Source organism: Haemaphysalis longicornis, unplaced genomic scaffold, assembly GCF_048455015.1.
Source record: "Haemaphysalis longicornis isolate Haplotype H1 unplaced genomic scaffold, Haemaphysalis longicornis Haplotype H1 scaffold_9, whole genome shotgun sequence".
Lineage (NCBI taxonomy): Eukaryota > Metazoa > Arthropoda > Arachnida > Ixodida > Ixodidae > Haemaphysalis > Haemaphysalis longicornis.
This window is the reverse complement of record NW_027526460.1, coordinates 29,233,588-29,256,352: the sequence shown is the minus strand read 5'-3', so window position 1 is coordinate 29,256,352 and position 22,765 is coordinate 29,233,588. Positions and strand designations below refer to the sequence as shown.

General features: G+C 49.2%; 1 non-coding gene across 1 annotated transcript; it reads left to right on the top strand.

Moving 5' to 3' along the window:
* Positions 1-20,706: 20,706 nt before the first annotated feature.
* Positions 20,707-20,779, top strand: Trnar-ucg (transfer RNA arginine (anticodon UCG)). Its single transcript has one exon. It is a non-coding gene; the product is annotated as a tRNA-Arg (tRNA).
* Positions 20,780-22,765: the final 1,986 nt, after the last annotated feature.

Below are 22,765 nucleotides of genomic sequence, written 5' to 3'. Positions count from 1 at the left end.
TAAGCCTATGGGCAACTGCGGGGGAAATCCGAATTTGTTCGTTAAATCGGGAAATTCGTAAAATCGGATTTCCTAAAATCGAGTTTCAACTGTATAATAATGTAAATGTGAATATTTGGTAAACCGAAAAAAAAAAGAAAAGAGAAAATTCCCAAACGAATCAAGTCGCTCAAAATACCCCCAAAAGTGCGAAATTTCTCTACTCATAAGTCAAATCTGGCTGTACAAAACCTTAAAGTGGAAAAAAGGAATGCTGACTTATTAGGATACGATTCTCGAAATTTATGTACATTTTAACTGCACTCGCCCTGCGGACACATTCAGAGTTGCATGGTTTAGTTTATCCATACAACGTTCCTTTAAGTCGGCATGTATATTGCGTGCACGGAATTTATGCGCCAGCTGTAAAGCCCCCAAGTGATGTAATTTAACCTGCAGCCTTTGCGTCATCGCGTGCCTCGTTGCGCAGGTTTGTATGCTCCCCCTGAGCTTCGAAGTATATTTTGGCGTATTTTCCGCACGTTCTTCGCAAACCCACGAAACGCAAACGCAACGAAAGCCAAGAAACTTGGCTTTCGTTGCCGAAAGCAGTTCACTGTCTTAGCCGGCCGAACATGTCGCCGGACGCGGTGATTTTCGCACTGGCCTTTGTTAGCGGAGGGGAAAACACGGGCAAGCGGGAAAGTGAGACAAGGAAGCAATTACATCCCAGAGAGAAAGCTCACACCAAGAAGGAAACGCGACAGCTAGAGACTACTGATAGAAAGAACGTTGAAATGGTTGGACAACAAAAAAGGTTGCATGCATGCCCCGCAGACACATTACTTAGATCAACGGACAATGCAACAACGTATTCAGTTTGCAATGCTGAATTATAACCAACACTCTGTGCACATTGTATGCTTAATCAGGGCACACACACGAACACCATAACGTGTAAAACGAGTGGTGTCTCCGGTACTACACAACGCATATGCAACGTGTGCACGTAGAGAGAGACGTGCCGGAGGAGATGGCCAGTTCTTACATTACAGCAGCGACAATGTCAAGGTTGTTGGCACAACAAACAGCTAGGCAGTAGAGAGGCGGTGTTGAAGTCGTTATTGCTCGAGATAAAAGGTCTCTCTCTCTCTCTCTCTCTCTCTCTCTCTCTCTCTCTCTCTCTCTCTCTCTCTCTCTCTCTCTCTCTCTCTCTCTCTCTCTCTATATATATATATATATATATATATATATATATATATATATATATATATATATATATATATATATATATATATATATATATAGAGAGAGAGAGAGAGAGAGAGAGAGAGAGATAGATAGATAGATAGATAGATAGATAGATAGATAGATAGATCTATATAGATAGATAGATATTGTTCTCGCAGAAGGCTGAAATCTGGCCAAGTTATGTCGATTAACGGGTGGTGATGGAAGTTCGAGAAAATGTGGTGGTGATGGTGGCGGTGGTGGCGGCGGTAGTAAGTAGTAAGTTTAAGTAAGTTGTAAGTTGTAATTAGCAAGTTGTAAGCTGCAGTTGCAGTTGCAGTTGCCATTGCAGTTGCAGTTGCAGTTGTAGTTGTAGTTGTAGTTGTAGTTGTAGTTGTAGTTGTAGTTGTAGTTGTAGTTGTATAGTTATATATGTAGTAGCAGTTAAACGAAACTATCCATGGAGTATGAGTGGTTCCCTAACCCGGGAATCCAAGTGAGACCGGGCGATAGATGCCAGAACTTGCTGGAAGTCCGGGTGGTAGCTGGTAATTAGGTTCTCCCACAGCTCAGGGAGGGGGAGGGGGAAGGAAAGGGTGAGAGGTCGGGGTTGTGTGCACACTCTTAAAAAATGCGGGCTAGTGTGCCTGACTTATTGAGCAGAAAGCGCATTGGGTGGGAAACATGTGGCGTAAGCGAATTGGATGGACGATCGAAGGTATTCGTTTAGATGCGACGGATTGGATTCTTCTGATTTGGAGAGCTTGGAGTGAGGTAGAGGGAAATATTGCCAGCCGAGTGGACAGTACTGTGAAAATTTCCTGAAATGTGACGCAACAAGCACACGCCCCGTGCGGCGGATTAGCTGGGACGCTCGCCTCAAGACCTCGGCTGGGTGATGGTGAAAGCCCGGCAAATCGCGTCGACGCGAACGGTATAGGACAGGATAGATGAGTGTCACGGCATAAGCAAATCGCTTGTTCTTCTGGGGCCTGGGGAGAGAGTGCGCAGGCTTGCTGATGGGCAAAAGTTTTACCCGTCAATGTGCAGTGGGTGGGTGTCTGGACGAGGGAGACATTTCTTTGGGAGTAGTGATGTTGTGAGAGGAGGCGGAAAGTTGGTGAGGCAAACCTCCCCGCCAAGAAGCTCCAACAGGCAGCTTAAGAGTCGGTTAAGATCTTCCGAGCACTGGATGAGCCCGTGGTGTGGATGAGTGCGAATGCAATCGCCAGCTTTTTAGCAATCTGCGTGGAGGTTGTGTTATAATTGAAGCATGCGTTATAAGGACTGATTTGATGGTGACGGTTGCAACTTTGTGCTGCCCGCCTGGCTACGAGCTAGCGTCTGTATACGCGACGTCCGGGCGGTTCCCGTAGATGTTCTCGTGGGCAACCATGACTCCGTACATGGTTGTCTTCTCCCCGGATGGAGATTAGGGTGCATTATCTTGAATATTGGTCGAACTCGTACGGCAGACCTCCAAGCCTCGAGGAGGACAAGATGAGCAGCAGGAGATGCCAAGTATGCGAGTCTTAGGTGTTTGAGTAACTTGAGTAAGGTAAGGCCCGCAGGTGTTTGAGTAAACCGGACACGTTGACTGTCGAAAAGGCCTTCAATTCTGAAACTGTGTTACGAAGCCCTAGTTGAAAAATCTGCTTGGAGGTGTTTACAGGCAGGTCCAGTCTTTTTTTGAATGCCATGCGTATGAGTATGCCGAAGGTGCTCAAGTCTTCTTTTGGGAGGCACAGGTATGGAGTAGGTTACTCTAAAAATTAGCAGTGCTCAAATTAGTCTTATTATATATTGTTCTTTCAGGCCCCGATGGCCTTTAGTGATGGATTGGAGCATGTGCGTTAATTGAATTAATGTCTTGGATAGTTTGAATAAGGTTAGATCGTTCCGTGTATTTGCTTGTATGGTGAGACCGAGCATTTTGACTGAACAGCGGGGCCTGATGCCATGGCCATCCAAATGTAAGCATATGGGCTCAATATTTCGAGCTGGTGTGTGCTGGCGCTCAATTATTAGTTCAGATTTCTTAGGTGTGCATTGAAGATCCCCTTACAATGCGTAAGACTGCAAAGTGTCCGTGGCTTCTTAATTGAGAGCATCTTGTAGGTTTCCTATGTAGTATATAGAGTCTGTATCTGTCCATATGGTGATGCAATCTGCATATAGAGCACAATGTATGTTGTGGATATGACATCCAGTTGGTTGGGAAAGTTGAGTAAGGCAGATTGAAGAGAAGGGGGACAATACGGAACCTTGCGGTGTGCCTCGATCATCAAGGTATATAGGATCCGACGTGAAACCGCCAACTTTAAAGATAGTATGACGTCGGGTAAGGAAATCTGAAATGTAGGAATATACACGATGACCACATACAGTCTGACCGAGTCGGGGGTGAATAGCTGAATGTAAAACGTTATTGAAGGCGCCTATTGGGTCAAATGCTAGGATGGCCCCTGGAGAGTGACAGGTAGCCGGCGCCAGGACTTCTTCATTCAAGCGGAAGAGAATGTCGTTGGTACTGAGGTGTTTTCGGAACCCGTACATGGTATCGGGGCCTTTGTCCTTTGTCCTCAATAGGCCTTTGTCCTCAAAAAATGATTCAAAACGTCTCAGTATAAGTCGTCCTACTAGCTTACCCACACAGGATGTAAGGGATATCGGGCGCAAGTTGTCCAGATGAGGCGACTTGTTGGGTTTAGGGAAGAAAACTATCTCTGCGGTTTTCCATTGGGAAGGAAAGCAACCATAGACCCAGTAGAGTAGATGATCCAAAGAGTTGCCGCCCAGGCTTGCCAGAAGACTGTAAGTTACTTTGTCGGAGTCGAGAGCGCTGTTCTCCTTGCATTCTGATACAGCTGGTTCCAATCCATAGATGTAAAACCCCCTGTCGAGTAGATCATTCAGGATGTTTGGTGGTGGGGAAAAGTTCTTGCTGGTGTTGAGGTATCGATCTGCTAAGGTTTGTAGAAGGACCTTTGAGGAATCTTGAGACGAATGTATAGTCTGAAACTAGCTGCGTTGGGATTCACTCTGGCTGGAAGGGGGTTGATCAGATGTCTCAGTAAGCTTGCCAAGTTTTACGTGTGGTTAATGTCCCTTGGAGGGAGAGAGCGAGAGAGAGAAAGTAATGGGCAGGCGAGGTGAGCCAGGCTAGCCGCCCGACTTGCTACACCAGATTGGGGTGAAGGTGATATAAAAATATGTGGTAAGAACTCTCACTTACACATGGCTGCCCGAATACACAGACACCCACAAAAAGCACACACACAATCGTATAGCTGAAGCCAATTCCCTTTCTAGAGTGTCCTTGCATATCCAGCGGCTGTTTGATTTAGTGCGGCAATTTTATGGCGAAGCCGGCGATTGTGGCGTTGGTTTTTCCATCGCTTGACGAGGCTCCGACGGGCTTCCCAAATGTGAAGGAGTTTGGGGTCGATGCTAGGTGTTTGTTAGCATGTGGCGATGCTTTTGGTATGCGCCCGTACTGTTTGGATAAGGCCGTCAATCCAGGTTCTAAGGGGTTGAGCGGTATCAATTGAGCGGGAGGTGGTAGCCTTCCGGAAGGCGTCCCAGTGATACGGGCCACACTTGTTTTGTCGTTGTAATTTGTATTCCGGATGGTAAGTTGAACAATGACGTGATTAGAGCCCAAATTTTCATGAGTTGAAGACCAGATGACATCGAGATTCCCGGATAAAAAATACAGGTCGGGAGTTGTGTCCCAGTTTTAACTTTTGATCGCAGCGGTGCTATTTGATTTCGCACGAGGAAAGCTTCGCGTTAAACTACGTACAGTCGTTAGTTAGACGGAGGGGTGCATCATTTTCTGTCTAATTTTGCACGTGATGCACCGCTCTCAAAAGCGCAACTGCTTCGAGCCTGCCAGAACGGTGCGATCGTTTAGACGTCGGCTTCATAACGCTAGGGACCCAGGTTCGATTCTGACCACGAGAAGCATTTTTTTTTTCTCGTTTCACCCACCATAATAATCATCATCGCCAGAGAAAGGCGGCTTTCCTGCAGTGCGTTTTTGACGCGACGTACGCCATCACTGAGACGTAGAAAGTTTCGTTAGGTTCGCTTTTAAAGCACTTCAAAATTCAAATTTAATTTATTCAGAAAAGTACAAGAGTGTATTAACATTGGGGGAATTTACAGGAGGAGTAAATACAGGAGGCAGGGTAACCGCGGCACGAAGGCGCCAATCACTCCCTCAGGATACAGTCACTTAAGTGTGCCATCTGTAGCTTTTTGGAGCATCATCGTGTAACCTGTGCATGTGCCAAAAACACGGCACATACATGTGAGGCGTTTTTTTTTTTTTTTTCGAAATGAGCTGAGCCGGATAAAACTGCACTGACAAGAAAAACTCGGCAAATTTCCCCTTAGAAGAGGTGGCAAGAAAATAGTTGAGATAATTAACGTCCTGAAAATGTCTACGGAGATGGTAGTTCGTTTCAAGAATGAGCCAGATCCCGCGGTTTCACGGATCAAGATGAGCCAAATTCATTTTCCAAAGGGGAGTTTGCTTTTGGCTTGACTGTTTAACTGTTTTGTGAGTATGTCCGATTTTTTTTTTCTTTTCGGCGCCGGCTTATTATGAATTCAGACGGCCGTTAGAAGATCGGCAAAAGATCTGACTCCAGATGTCAATGACGAAGTGAACGGAAGAAAAAGTGAACGAAATGAAACTGAGAGACGTCAAACAGTGAGCTCATTTCATCTCACCCGTCCCTACGAAATACCTGTAATTATATTTATTTTGTTACTCCCATATTTACCATTTTGGTACTTAAATAAACAGCCGCCGCTTACAAGTACTGGAAAATCCCCCCCCCCCCCCACCTCCGTCTGACACTACGAACCACTTCATTAAGGTGAAGAAGAAGACACGAGCTGCCTTCTTTTGAAGCGTTTTGGAAATTCATGGCAATGCAATGAAGAGCTTTCTTACTTCATGAGTACCTTCAGGCGTGCACAAGAAAATTATCCCAGGGAAAAATTCGAAAAGAGCTGCTAATGGTGCCAAGAGGACTCACCTGTTCTCCTGGTATAGCTCTAGGGTTCTTGAAGCTCTGTTGCATGCATTTAGTGCCTTTTCCCCCAAAACAAAATCGTACCATGCTTGATAGTCAATTTACATGAAGTCTTCATAAGAATGCCGCATCAACTTGAATGTTTCAGTTCAATATGAGCCACGGAGCAAGAATAAAATATTCTTGCTCCGTGATATGAGCCAAGTTCAAACTTATCACCCCGACATTGTTCGAATTCGCGGCATATTTTTTAATTGCTTGTGGCCATAAACTTCCCCCAGCTGACATGCAAAATATATCATATAATAGCTTTGATGGCATTGCATTTAGGTCCGGTAACAAACTTCCGCTTGTTTCTCAAATTCGCGTTGGGTGGACGTGGCTCATTTAGAGAAAAAAGAACACCTCATGTGCCTGTGCGTGTGTGCTGGTGTGCATGCGTGTGCGTGATAACGGTACCTGCCTTGAGACGAGGATGAACCCGTAGTAACGCAAACGAGGACGCGGCAAGCATATGAATGCGGCAATTGCTACGCACTGCCCTTGGCCGCCACCTCGGCCTCTGCCTTGCTCCGAGGTCTCTCCGCAGTGATAATATCGCCGAGAACCGCGTTGTGGTCCAGCTATCAATTTGCATCTACCCTATTTCGATACTGCACTGCGCGCACAACCTTCGTTTAATCGCGGCAACTGCAGATGGCGTGTATCCGTCTTTATATCCATCTGAACACTGCTCCGGTGCGAAACCTTTTATCGGACCGGTGCTTCTCTCGATATGACGGCGAGATGTTTGAGTGGCGCCCCCTGGCTCTGCCGCCAGCTTAGGGACTCGCGCTGCTGTCGTCTGCTGCACTCCGCTTGTAAAGGGCAGCAGTGCCTGTGCTGAAAATCGTCTGCTTTTATGCTGTAGTGCATTAAAAAGCGTATTTCTAAGAATTCGGTCATTTTTGTCAGCTTCTGACACATCTGAATAATTTCAAACTGTATCCCTCACAAGTCTGCAACACACGAGGACAGAGAGATCAACTTTCTGCAGAGCATCGGTCAGAAGACCGTGTGTAACTCGTCCCATCTAGCTTATTCGCGAGGTTCAGGGCTCAGAGCTCATCGATATGTGTTCAAAATGCGCAGGCTTCCCTACAGTATTTTTGAGACGCTCTTATGAAGACTCAACAGTGTAATGACGTACAGACTTGGTCAAAATTTTGTGGGCCAAGCAGGAAACGCCTAGGCAGCAAAAAATTCGATGTACAAGCTGACGTCGAGAGTGAGGCTGAAACTCTTTATACAGGAAAGCTAAAGAAAACACCTTTATTTCTTATTGCCTTCTAATATTTTTGTCACATTTAAATGTAAAGCCGATTCTTTGAATTCTTTGTTGTCGAGAAGGCTTAGGGTTGGCCCACAAAATTTTGACAAAAGGTGTACGTACCAAGCAGTGGGCCCCTATACGCGCATCGTACCGCAGGAAATAAAGCCGCTGTCTTCTATTTATTTTGTTGTTGTTGTTGACTTCTATAGATGAATGTTTTTTTTTCTGTTCCCAACACATTATTATTTCTGCGCCGTCCCAAAGGTCTCATATTTGAAGGTTTGGCCGGGGATGTTTGGGAGGCTCACAAAGATCATGTGGATATTTTCTTCAGGTTGAATGGCATACATTTCCTTCTTCACAAATTGGCTTTTGTTATAGCTGCGTGCAAGAAGGTGCATATCCGCAACGTGAGTTATTTATTTACATGCAAATACAATAACAAGGTTTTTGCTACGCCACCGCGATCGCGCCCCAGGCAACGTTGTCCAGAGTAGTACTCGAAGGCGGCTTTTGTGCCCCCAATTTCTATCGTAACCATCATTACCATAACGAACTGACCTTCAACCCGATCAATTATGACATAGTTATGGTGTTCAAGGTTTGATATACACTCTAACGAACGCAATAAACAGTATACTTGCATATATTACAAGAATCGAAACCGATGAATATTTCCCCGCAGCTCGTCATTGTTTTCCAACCCTTCCAGGCGTAAATAACAGATCCTGGTTTCTCAGGATGGCGTCCTACGAACTGAAGGAAATTAATTTTACTCTCTTGTCCTGGACTGAGGACCCGGACCACTAATCCGCCCGATTTTACGGTTGAATAAAATTTTCTCCTACATCACCGCCTAGTCCTTCTCGGCGACTTTAACGCCCCTCATACTGCATGAGGTTATCCCAAAACCAGCAGAAAAGGAGCGCAAATGCACGACGCTGCCCAACAAGCTCACCTCACGCTCTGGACCGACCCCTAATACCCCACCCGCATCGGCAACAGCGTGGCACGTGATTCCAGCCCCAACCTCACATACACTCACAGTATACCCCGAGCCACTTGGACATGCCTCGACGAAACATTAGGCAGAGATCATTATATCATTGAATTCACGATCAATCACACCCGAATTCTTCACGAAATCGGCCATGCTTAACTCACAGACTAAAAATCCTTCCGTGACTCCCCTCTCCCCACCACAATTGAAGACATTGAAACATGGACCCAAGATATCCTCAAAACTGTCGAAGCCAACACGTGCACCCTAGCTATAACAGAAGATCACCCTTCGGTGGACATGCATCTCCTACATCTGTGGGATGCCCGCCGAGGGCTTATCCGCCGCTGGAAAAAAACACAACAAAAAACTCAAAACACGCATCGCCCACATCACACAACAGGCAGCCGACTATGCTCGCACCTTACACAAACAAAAAAAAACCGGACACAATTTTGTAACCGCCTTCAAGGAACTCTCAGCCTTAAGTCCACATAGAACATCCTCCGCTCCATGCTGGGTAATAAGCCCAGCAAAGCAGACACCGGCCACACCATCCGTCGCCTAATTCACAATCATCACCTCAATGAAACTCAGTTCCACGCACAACTCCTCACACAACACGCAGACCACGCAACACAACCACCAAACATTCCACCTCGCAATTACCAAGGAAAAGAAAATCCCGACCTTGACGCCCCCTTCACTCTCATTGAACTCACCTTCGCCATCAGCAACCGCACTCGTAACACCACAACAGGCAAAGACCGAATAAATCATTGCTGGACAACCAACTATCTGCCCCCTCAATGGAAACATGCCGAAATCACGCTCATTCCGAAGCCCGGGAAGCCAGTCACCCTAGAAAATCTTCGTCCCATATCTTTAACGTCTTGTGTAGGCAAGTTATTTAAACACCTAGTTAATAATCGGCTCACAGCGTACCTCGAAGGAAACAGCTTACAGTCAAACCCGGCTATAACGAACCCGGATAGAGCGAATTATGCTATATATCGAACAAAAATATTTCAGTTACAGAAATACACGGGGAAAATATTCCTTATAACGAAGTTCACATCCGATATATCGAACTCTGCGCGCCTAGAATGGTTGCCGAAATGCATGGTCTTGAAGCGGTGATTGAGATGTGGATTGGCCACGACCACGGAGCAAGAGCCGCGACTGAGACATTGCGCCTTGCACGGAGTGACGTGATGCCCGACACTTTCCGTGGCTGTTTCCGACGCGCGGGACTCACGATGGAACCCGCAAATTCCGCGAGTCCGGACCAAGACAGCAGCATCGGTGAACTGTGGGAAGAGCTCGCCAGCGTTACCGATGATGTCGCGAGTGAAAGCCGTCCGACGCTTACAATGAAGCGCTTTCGGCAGTCGATGTGCTCCGCCAATGCTTTTTTATTTATTGGAGGACGCGGACTCGAACTGGTGCAAACAATGTTTCGTGCAGAGAATGATATGCTAGTTGAAGCCGCCAAAATGAAAGTGAAAACAAAAATCACCGCTTTTTTGCAAAGTAGGCAGCTAGGCGGAAAGTAGCTTTATTATTTGCAATGAATGGATTATTTTGTGTATGGTAATGGCTAATTTACTGTGTTCGTTTCTGCATGCGGGGATGGCGGAGTTGGGAGGGGGGGGGTAGCTCCCGCGGATTGCGAACTCGTGAAATAGGTTCGTTATAAGCGGGTTCGGCTATATCGAACTATTGGATATATCGAACTAATCGCAGTGAATATTTCAGTTCGCTATAAACGGGTTTGACTGTACTACCTCATACCATGTTTGGCTTCCGCGCACACCTATCCTCGCAAGACGTCGTGTTACAGCTAAAAGACGAAGTCCTTACACCGCTGAGGTGCCAAACCAAACGCGCTATCCTAGCCCTGGACATTAAACATCCGGCTATAGTCGAAGGACTCCAAAAAACTAACTGCGGCACACGTACATACAATTACATACAAAAATTTCTTACCAGTCGCACAGCCAACCTCAACCTCGGCCCCATCCGATCCATCTCCTTTAGTGCCCGACCGCGTGGTACACCCCAGGGGTCAGCCATTTCCCCACTCCTCTGTAATCTCGCCCTGCTACAACATCTGCCACTTCTACAACAAATTCCACACATACAACACACACTTTATGCAGACGATCTCACTATTTGGACAACAGGGGTTCAATTGGGGAACAACAAGATGCCCTCCAAGAAGCCATTGACACCACCTTACGGCCGCGGCCTCAATTGTGCACCAGAAAAATCTTCCCTTCTTGTCCTCTTAACACGCACGCAAGGCCGTATATGACAACCCCTCCCAGACCCACAATTAATCCTACATGGCACTCTCATCGTAACCACCCCTAAAATTCGTGTTCTGGGACTTCCAATCAGACGGCGCAGGCATTAATCACAAGGACTGCTATTACAAATCACACACCTCATCAAACGCATTGCTAATCGTCGACAAGGACTGAAAGAAAATGACCTCGTGCGCCTCATTCAAGCCCTACTAATTAGCCGCATCACATACGGAACTCCATATTTGGCACTCAAAAATAGTGAAATCCAAAAACTCGACATAATCATCCGGCAAGCCTATAAATTAGCACTAGGGCTACCGCCGACAACTTCCACTGCCAAATTACTACAGATGGGACTTCATATAATACCTGGGACGAACTTCGAGAGGCCCATCATGTCAACCAGATCGAACGGCTCAAGCTCTCACGCACTGAATGTCACCTCCTCCGTCGCCTTGGCTACCAACTACCTGCCACCCATCACCCCCGCCAACGCATCCATCTGGAACATGATCTGGAACTACGCGATTACATCTCCGTCGCCCCCATACCCAAGAATGTGCACCCCCTTCATAACCAGAGTCGCCGACAAGCCCGGATTCGAATGCTTCGCGAGATGCTTTTTTTTTTATTGCCGGTCTTCGACAGTGCAACACAACATAAAGGTACTACAGAAAACACAATCTACAAAAAGGCCGCCATGCCATGGTGGACTGGCGTTGTCATTTAAAATTCCCTAAGCATGGCGAGGGGTTCCACCCTTGGCAACCACTCAGGAACAGAAAACTTTGCTCTCTGAATTTCAATGAACTTGGAAACAGTTTCGCGGAAATATTGTCGCGTCAGCCGCGCGTCTACATCACAGTTGAGCCATGCCATGCGCGACCGCCAAATACTGTGCAGGCCCAACAACATGACGAGATCGTACGGCACCCCATCCTCTCTCTCGATACATAAAAACCGATGCTTCAAGTCAAGCCGCGAGACATCCGCTACCTTGACGCCGCCAAATATGCCGATAAACCAGCCTTCGCAATTTCAACAGTATACCACCGAGGAGTTCAACTGACTTCCGCAAAAGTAATTGGCAGCGACTCTATAACTGCAGAATAAATCGTAATAGCCCTCGCAGCCACTACATCTCAATACATTATCACAATAGTCACATACTCGCAAGCTGCCTGTCGCCATTACGCCACCGGTCACTTAGCCCTCCGCGTCCTAAAGTCCATCCCTAACCCTCCTTACCTCTACATTCTCTGGACACCGGGACATGAGTCTCTGGAATGAGGCGGCGCATGCTGCCGCCCGCGCGCATATCTACCGGGCGTTCCCCTCCAACACTCCAGCGTCACCGTCGGAAGAAGACCATTGTGTACCTCAAAAATTCAGTCATCCTCGACCACTACCGCCTCGAACGCCGCATCTTTCCCCCACCTCATGACAAGTTGACTAAGGAAGAAGCCACCACCTACCGCTGCCTTCAAACCAACGCCTACCCGCACTGCACCCTCCTCCACGCCATCCACCCCACCTCCTACTCCGCCACCTGCAAGTACTGTCCCCAACCCTGCACACTCTACGATATGGTTTGGGCGTGCTCCCACACACCATCCCTCCCCCCTGTTCCCTACCCCAACCAGGAGCAGTGGGAAGGCATCCTAGCCAGCCCGGACCCCGGCGTTCAGCTTCGGCTGGTTCAAAGGGCCCGCCTGGCAGCGACCGCCCAGGGACTTCTGGACTGAGAGGACCCCCAATTGCCACTACTCCTGAACTAATATAGAAATAAAGTTTATTCCTCCTCCTCCTCCTTCTCCTGCTCCTCCTCTCGACGACGGATCTCCTATAACGCATATCTGAATATTTCGGAGATGTTGCGCTGTGACAAGAAATGTACCGAAATATCCCTCCAGGTTGAACAAACATAGTGTTACTGTATCTTTACCGTATAGATGTGACTTGTTTTGCTCAATAAACCTCTGTACTGGTTAGAAGCCTGGTAAAAACCAGCACGCGCCTGTACATAAAGTAAGTTATTTTGAACTCAACCTACATTTTTTACGTGCCATAGTGCATGTCGACATACTTTCATGCCATGGCAACGTAAAGTGGTGTGGAGCGTTCGGTAAGGTTGCGAAAACTGTTTTACCTCCTATATGATTACTGGGGATCTTACTGCCCTCTGCCAAAAGCCGACTGCCCCGAAGGCATGTAATTTGTTTTGGTCTTGTATTTTTGCTGTTGTCAGTTAATAGCAGCTGGTTGTTCTTTTTGTTCGAAAGATTGCTTAATACAGAAGCTGACGCCTAGGCTCCTACTCGCGCTCCGCACAGGACCGGCTTCGCAAGGAATGCAGCGGCGCCGACTAGTGTTTCTTCCGTAGCGGTATCCAAAAATGCACTTTAACTCACGCCTTGAGCTAGTGTGGGCAATTTGAAATCTATTGTTATGATAAAACGTTACGCACACGCAAAAGCAGGTGCGTACAACCATCAGACGTCAACCGAGCGCAAAGATACAGCAGGGAGAGCAAGCCCGAGTGAAGCAGACGACAACGTAGGTAAACACAAAGAATGGCCTATCCGGAACGGCAGCTTGAGAAAACGTTAGCCAAAATTGAAGTACCAGGTGACAATCGTCATAGTGACAAACAGTGACAATCGTCATATTAACTATATGGATTAAAACGTCAGTTATACCGCTAAAAGAGTCATGAAGATACTACGCAACTTTTGAATGCAGAGCATTTCAGTAACTCACTGGTTTCCCCGATCAACAATGTAGACTACGACAATCACCGGGCTAAGTTTCTCGATTTCCTTTGTTGTTTGTAGGAATGTATAAAGCATGAAATCATGAAGCATTTACTGCTCGCAGAAACGCTCAGCACGCACACCCGCCGCGCCTGCCCGCACGGCCGACGGAGCGGCTCGAGCCTCGAACTCTCGAACCGTCGCAGGTCGCGGCAGCAACAGCTTGTCGCCGCTTTTTCAAAACACACTAGTCGTGGAAAAGTAGTTCCACATTGGTGAAAGGGGATTTTAATGTAGTGAAAAATTGTCCTAGGCAGTGCCATCAGCTGCGGTTTTCAAAGCAATGCTCAAATATCATCCGCGATCTACTCCGACCGGCCGCGGACGTCGGTGCCAGCAGCGCCGGCCCGCTTACGCGCGGTGTGGCGAGTAGCCGAAGGATGGGGATACCTGCGCGCAAGAATCGGCCGAGGCCGTGACAGGTATCTTGACCGTCGATCGCTGAAACGGCAACCAACACGCATACAAAGTTACACATACGAGAAAAGGGGCGGCAGTGTGGTGAAAAGTTGTATTAGGGACTGTCATTCGCAACTTCAAACGATAGCGGCGATGAAATATCTGCCGCGACTCTAAGCCTAAAGTTCCCAACATTCGATTAGGTGCATCCGAAGCCGGCGGCGAGCTGTTGGAGAAGTCGCACGCGTGCGTGTGTTTTCCCCTAACTTCTTCGGGGTCCCAAACTCTCGGTTCTCCTATTCTAAAACTCCCCATTACCCCAAATCCTTAACGACGTGTTTCGCCTCGTCCACAGCCTCGCTTTCTGTTAACAGTCGTGAGTTTCGAAATTGATGCTACAGAAAGGCAGGCTCACTGTAAACAGACCAAAGCCCACGTTGAAATTATAAATTCCCACTCCGAGGTGTTAATTGAAACTAAAAAAATTGGGCCCATCTCCCCGCGAGGGGGACTCGAGTAAATGCGTCGCATAGGGGGTGGGTGTATTGCGTTAACGTTTAGTGTTTGGGGAGTTGGTGGTAGTGAATGCGTTGTATCAGCAGCTTCTTGACGTAGTTTGAATGAGTCAAGGATATAAGGCGCGTTCGTAGCCTCCCATTCTGTGTCGGCTTTGTGGCGCAGTGGGTAGAGCACCATGTACATTGCGTTCCGCCCGCAGGGTCGAGGGATCGAAACCAGGCGCCGGATAGTATTTTTTATGCAGAAATGCATTATAGTCGGGGGTTGTCGTGCGTCCCTTGGCCGGCGTCCGCACAGGTGTTATCTCTCCGCGCGCTCCTCCTCGCCCCTAGCAACGGATGTGGCGCGCCTAGCAACCGGAGCAGGTGGTGAGCGGCGGAGGGTAAGGGAGAGAAGGAGCGCGCGCGGGCGTGTGAGGGCGCTCGCATCGCGGAGCAGCGGAGGGTAAGGGAGAGGAGGAGTGTGCGCGGTCGGGCGAGGGCGCTCGCATCGCGGAGCTCGCTCGGGCGGAGAGAGAGAACAGGTGCTGATCCATCAATAATAAATACATTATTAGGCTCACACTCTCGCCTCTCTCTTCTCCATTAATCGCATCACACTCATCGGTGCACCCAATGCATTTCTGCATCCTCACAATCCCCCTCGGGGAGGTGCGGGGGAATTTTTTTTTATATAGTGTAGAGGGAGGGGTGCGGACTACGGCTACGGACGTCAACGCGGGTGACATCGTGAGTTACTGAAATGCTCTGCATTTAATATAGCCATGTCCAAACCTTCTCGAAGGCGTTGAAAACTCGCGTTCATACTATTCATACTTTGCGGACAAGTTGTCGCGAAATGTAAACATATCAGCCGTGCAGAGTGCAGGCTACGGCAGTGATCGTTAATCGAATCCGGGCATAACTATAAAAAAACATTGTAGGGTAAATAGGCACTGCTTAAGCCAAACTGCAGATCATAGTAGCACTTTTACACGTGCGTGGCGACGCAATCCGATAACCGTTCTCACGTAGTCATTTATTTACGAGGCAATGCGAGAAGTATACGCGCGGTGAGATCACAAGTGAGCGGAGCGTTTTCGTCTCTACTACAAGGAGTTTCCTTGCACACACAGTCTCGTCACTAATATTTCATAATGAATTCATCGCGTACTTGTCTGGATCAGTTACAACGTCCTTGGCGTTAGCTGTCTGCGTACGAGCTGTGTCGCCGGTAAGAAGCGAGTCGCTGACTGCTGGCCTGGATTATACCGTCTGTAGAACACTTTTTAGGGTAATTTGCATCAAATCAACAAGGAGGGGCGAGACGTTGACAAAAAATTGGCCGCGTATCTGCTCCTTTCGTTGCAAATGTCGTCAAAAGACGATAGTCTTTGTAGACATTTGCCAAGGAAACGCCCCCTTTGCTTTCCCGCTCACCTCTCATGCTGTTCCTGCTCTGTCGCGCTCATCCCAAGGTAAACACACTTAAGGTTTTCTCAAGGCGATTTGAATTTACCGCGTTCCACTGCTACAGACCGGGTTCCTCGATGCCAGCGCTGCAGTACGGCGGAGACACGCGTGAATCGAGGCGGCCGACTTCAAGGTTTATAGAACCGCGTTCCCGTGCTCCACGTGCGTTCCAAGCAGAACGTGAAACCGAGCTAGTGAAACCTTTCGCTGCTGTTGCCAGTCATTTCTCATATGCCGCCAGGACGTGGCGCGGGCAACAGCAGGCGGCGGTTTTCTGCAGTAGATGTAGATTATAATTTGCTATCGAAAAACCATGCATGATGCCTCCATAATTTTTTTAAATAAAGGAACACTGTAAATATCACTTGTGTATTCATTTTCGGTCCTATATTTGCGTAATGTCTTATTCATGTTCAGCAAATTTGACAAGTATGAACATATAAACCGATCTTAGACGCTTACATTTCGCTGCGAGTAAATAAGACTATTGCGCAGTAGGCATTTTACTTTGGCCGGGTGGCTGAATCGAGTCACAGACAGACACACAGATAGACAGACAGACCTACAGACAGACCAAAATTTCTGGTTTTAAGTAGCCCAAGAAAGACTATCGTCTTTAAAAAATTGGGCCCATCTCCCCTCGAGGGGGACTCGAGTAAATGCGTCGCATAGGGGGTGGGTGTATTGCGTTAACGTTTAGCGTTTGGGGAGTTGGTGGTAGTGAATGCGTTGTATCAGCAGCTTCTTGACGTAGTTTGAATGAGTCAAATATATAAGGCGCGTTCGTAGCCTCCAATTCTGTGTCGGCTTTGTGGCGCAGTGGGTAGAGCACCATGTACATTGCGTTCCGCCCGCAGGGTCACAATCGAAACCAGGCGCCGGATAGTATTTTTTATATAGTGTAGGGGGAGGGGTAAGGACTACCACTACGGACATCAACGCGGGTGACATCGTGAGTTACTGAAATGCTCTGCATTTAAAAGAAATTGGCCGCGTATTTGCTCCTTTCGTTGCAAATGCCGTCAAAAGACGATAGTCTTTATCGGCTTTTGCGAAGTAAATGCCTCCCTTCGCTTTCCCGCTCACCTCTCATGTTGTTCCTCTTGCGTCGCGCTCCTCCAAAGGTAAAGACGCCAAAGGCTTGCTTAAATCATTTTAAATTTCCCGCGTTCCACTGCTCCAAACCGGGTATCTCGATGCGAACGCTGCCGTACGGCGAAGGCGCGCGTTAATCGAGGCGCCCTACTTCAACGTTTAGAGAACCGCGTTTCCCTACTCCACGTGCATTACAAGCAGAACGTGGAACCTATCTAGTGGAACCTTGCGTAAATGTTGCCGGTTGATTTCTTAAAATGGCGCCAGAAGCTATAGTGGCGCGGGCGACAGCAGGCGACGGCGGAGTGAATTCTTTTTCTGCAGTCGATGAAGTATTTAATTTCGCAAAAGTCAAGCATGTTTGATATTTTGATAAAGGAACACTGCAAATATCATTTCTGTATTGATTTGTTGTCTCATATTTGCGTAATGTCTTGTTCTTCTTGAACAATGTTGACAAGTATGAACATTACACCGGACATAGACGGGTAGATTTAGCTGTGGCATTGGTTTGCTTTGGCCGGGTGGCTGAATCGAGTCACAGACACAGACGGACAGACAGACGGACATACAGACAGACCAAACTTTCTGGGTTTTCTCGGTAGCCCAAAATTTCTGGGTAGCCCAAGAAAGACTATCGTCTTTAAAAAAGAAAACACGCTGTCCCATACGCACAGGAAATGTGTTGTAGCAGACGACAACGCGCCCCGGCCGGCGTCCAACAAGTGACGTCACTCGTAGGTGTCACGGTATGTCCTCGAGGCCAATAGTTGGTGTTGCCTGTACTCGCTACCCGCCGCGGTGGCTCAGTGGCTACGGCGTTGTGCTGCTGAGCACGAGGACGCCGGTTCGATTCCAGGCCGCGGCGGTCGCCTTTCCGATGGAGGCGAAAAGCAAAAACGCCGTGCGTACGAGATTTCGGCGCACGTTAAAGATACCCAGATGGTCAAAATTAATCCGGAGCCTTCCACTGTTAATCCTCCCTCCTCGTACACGTGCTTCTACAAATCCCCAAATTGAAATAACGGTACAAGGTCATACAGTCCCTAAAGTCTCCCGCCTCAGAATCCTCGGCCTACTTATCCAGCAGAATCGCTCCAATGCTTTCTTCATACAACAACTCGGATCTCATGTCGACCAAATTATTGCACTTCTTCGGCGGGTAGCCAACCGACACCATGGACTAGATGAAAAGGACCGCCTCCACCTAGTGCACTCCTTTTTTATCAGCCGCCTCCTCTATACTCTGCCATATATACGAGCGTCCAAGGTCGAGCTGAACAAGATCGATGGCCTCATCCGCAAGGTCTACCGCGCTGCCCTGCAGATACCCCCTAACGCATCCACGGATCGTCTGCTCCAGCTTGGAGTTTTTAACACCGCCACCGAATTAGTTGAAGCCCATTTATCATCCCAGAGAAACCGCCTAGAACTAACAGAAACGGGCAAGTCAATTCTCGCTACTCAAGGCATTCCGCTGTCCGAGCAAGCTAAAAGTGCCATGCATATTCCACTTGAAATTCGGGAAAACATATTCACAAGGCCCCTCCCCCGACACATGCACCCCGTCTACAACTCGGCGCGCCGCCAAGCCCGTACACGCGTCTTGGACCGGGAACTGGCAAAATGGCCGGAAGCGGTGTACTGTGATGCGGCGGAATACCGTCATCACAACGCCTACGCTCTGGTGGTAACGCGCAACTCCGCTTGCACCCCCCTCAGCACGCTTACCATCTTAACTACCTCCCCCACGACTGCGGAGGAAGCGGCCATTGCGCTGGCCCTCACACAACGTCCAACCCCGCCCAAGGTAGTCACGGACTCCAAGCTTGCTCTGCTGCATTTTGTACGGGGGATCATCTCTTCTGAAGCCCTCCGCATCATCCAGAGTAACCCGCCTCAAAAGATGATGGAGTTGGTGTGGGCCCCGGCTCACACTGGCCTGCCGGGAAACGAACTTGCCCATGCCATTGCCCGCGATCTCACACTCCGGGCTGGTGTGAGCATCGTCCCCCGACATGGCGCGCGCTCCTCCAAAGAACGCCTCATCACGTTCAACGACATCGTGGAGCACTACCGACTCTCTCGTCGTACTTTATCCCCCGCCCATTCCTCCCTCACACCTCACCAAACCCGCTATTGGCGACTCTTGCAGACAGACTCTTTCCCATGCAAAGCTCGTCTGCACCACATCCACCCCTCATCATTCCCGTCTCCCAACTGTCCCCAATGCGGCCAACGTGCCACTCTGGAGCATTCCATGTGGGCTTGCCCTTACGACCCCTTCCCTCAAATCTCCAGCAGCGAGCTATGGAGAGAGGCGTTGGGTAGCTCTAGCCAGGAGATTCAAGAGGCCCTGGTCACGGCCGCTCGATGGACCTAGTTTCCATCGAGCGGCCGTGCCCTGGTACGCAGAGCTACCGAAGTCGCGGCTGGCCTCCGCCCAGCCGCCACCAACCCTCAGTAACCATGGTTCAAATAAAAGTTTTCTCTCTCTCTCTCTCTCTCTCCGGAGCCTTCCACTACGGCGCGCCTCATCGCCTGCGTTGCGTCGGCGTGTGAAACCCTACAATCAATAAACAACTTTACGTCACGGGGCGACGTCAGCTACTGGACTGTGCAGATGGGCTTATGCTGATAAAAACAAACGCAAAGTTTTCAAAGACGTGGAGCCAGTGCCGTACGCAGGATTTTAGGTACTTCGAAAGGAGGGATAACATTGAACAGGAAGAAACAAAAAGACAACGACAATGAATTGATCAATCGAATATGATTGATTTATTGATTCATTTATTTATTGGTTGAACCTTATTCTAATCAGCAAGCGTAGTGTTCTGGTGCCCGGCCAATGAGAGCCGCCCTTAATTCGGGATGACCTTGAAGTGGCCTCCTCGTGCTTCTCGCTTGCTTCACATGCTGGATAGAGCGGTCGGAGCTGGCCAGCAACTCCACCAACGGATGCAAATCAATTTAAAAACTAAAAAAAGAGCCTATCGGGATGAAATGGCGCACTTTATGCATTTCGTTCCTTTTTGGTCCCGTGAAGGGAGGAGCCCGACTGCGCATTCGGAGCGCGTAACGACAGCGGCAGATCGCCGGCGCGCGGGCTCGGGGGCCTCGAAGCAAAAGCGCGCCGCGGGCAAAGGGATGGTCGCAAGGAGCTTTGGGCGGAAGGGCATGAAACAAACGTGCGCCTTACAGAGCGGCATGTACGAACCTAGACCGTCAACGTACACCGAGGCCCAACGTTGAGCACGTTGCTTGGCGCAACCTGCTCGACGTTTGTGGCGGCAGCGAAATCGCGACATATGTCTTCACCACAATGAGCTGACACTTTACCTCCACGCATGTCAACCGCGTCATACTCCACTAGAATCTTCCCCGTGCCGTCACTGAATGCCCACACTCCCCCAGACTGCCACCCCAACCAACCCGCGCCCCTTCCCGTGAGCAGTGGGAGAGACTGCTGACCAACTTCGACCACAAAGGTCAAGCTAGGCTTGTCGGCCTGGCGGTCACCGCGGCTCCTCTGCAGACGCTCTCGTCCCGTCCGCGTGGCCTAATGGATAAGGCGTCTGACTTCGGATCAGAAGATTGCAGGTTCGAGTCCTGTCGCGGACGTATCTTTTTTTTTTTTTTAATGGGAAGTGTTTAGCTCGGTACCATTCCTTTCAAATTTTCGACAGACACCCACATGTTCGATATGTAGATATTGCACGCACTCAACATGACCGTTGCACCACAGTTGTGGCCCCATACTTTACGTGTACAACGACGACTGTAGCCACGTATCATGGGATCTCTCCATCAACCGCTGAATCTCTTGCCATAGCCCAAACTGCCCAACCCACCACAGCCAACATCCCTTCACGATTATTACTATGTCCAGGGCTGCCTCCTACACTACCGTCGGGGGTAAGCTCCTCTTGCAACAATCCAACTCCTCCTGCAAAAGCTTCGCCCTCAAGTATCCAACACAATACTATAAACCGCTGCTCACAGCGGGATGTTGGGGAATGACACAGCTCATGCCGCGGCCCACGGAATCTCCAGCAGACGAATCATCAACGCTAGTCATCACCAATCTCCTTAAAACCACTGAAGCCATCTTCACCCACTACAAACATCTCCAATACACGCATCCTCCACTGCACCCATCCTTCACTCACGCACAAGTACATATCTGGCGTCGCCTACAGATACCTCCTGTTCCCCCTTTGAGCCCACACACTAGTACCAGGGTTGCCACCTTTCCCCGAAGAAAAAAACTCCCCCCACCTTCCCGAAGGGGATCGTGCGGAAATGCGAATGCATTGGGTGCACCAATGAGTGCGCTGCGGCAAGCAGTAACGGAGAGGCGTGCGCTCAACTGCATTTATATACATTTTCCGAGCGCAGCGAGCGGAGAGAGGGTACGCGGAGAGGAGAGAGAGACCCGCGCAACACGCCAACACACGCCCGCCCCGCGCGCGAGCTCTCTCTCCCGCCGAGCTCCGCGATGCGAGCGCCCTCACACGCCCGAGCGCGCTCCTCCTCTCCCCTTGCCCTCCGCTACTCCCGCCCGAGCTACCACCTGCTCCGGTTGCTAGGCGCGCCACAGCTGTTGCTAGGGGAGAGGAGGAGCGCGGAGAGATAACACCTGCGGGCGCACGCCGACGGATCACGACAACCCCCGACATTTACGACGACGACGACGACGAAGGCAGAACTACGAGGCGCGCGCTCACGTGCGCTCGCGCTGGAGGAATGCAGGCGCACGCCGACGGAGCACGACAACCCCCCGACTAAGAAATGCATTCGCATTTAAAAACCGGCCCTACGGGGAGCGGGGGGCGTGCTATATAGAGGTTTGAATTTGCGTTAAAAACAGACGCCAAGTTTTTTTTTTTTTTTGCCATGCAATTCCATTTATTGTAGCGTTTTCCTACAGAGAAATCCACATAAAGTTTGTACTGAGAATGATTAAGATTTTGGTTATTGCTCTGAATGTGCTGCACTGAAAAGTAACCGCACTTGCTGACCGCGCCAGCGGCATTTCGTTGTGTTGTTCCGGCCTTTGGTCCCCTTCCATCTCAGGAACCGCGCTGGGCCACACATTTTCTCGGCTCGCGTGTCTTTGCACAGATTGTCGGCGCATACGTAGTTTCTGTATTGCCGTTTACAAAATGCCAAAAAGAATACCCGCGGCACTATGGCCGAAAAACCGGCCAATGCCGGCCACTTTTAAGTAGAGACCGGCAACGCGCGCCCCACTGTCTAAAAAACCCTAGCTAGTACGCCTACAACTGTCAACCATGTCATACCCCACTAGAGGCACTATATAATAAACCTGATCTAGTGGCTATATACCCCACTATAGGCACTCTCCACCTTGTCATTGAATGTCCACACTCCCTTCCGGTACACCCCTACTAGGGTGGCTAGACACCCTAGTAGGGGTGTACCGGGTGTACACCCATTCTAGACACCCTACCCCTGCTATCACGCACGCTGTCTCGCGTTCAGTGGGAGAGGCTGCTGATTAGCTCCAAGATCAAACTATGCTGGTCGACCAGGCGGTGACGGCGGCGTTCTCTCGCGGCCTACTGTACAAATGAGGCTGACAGT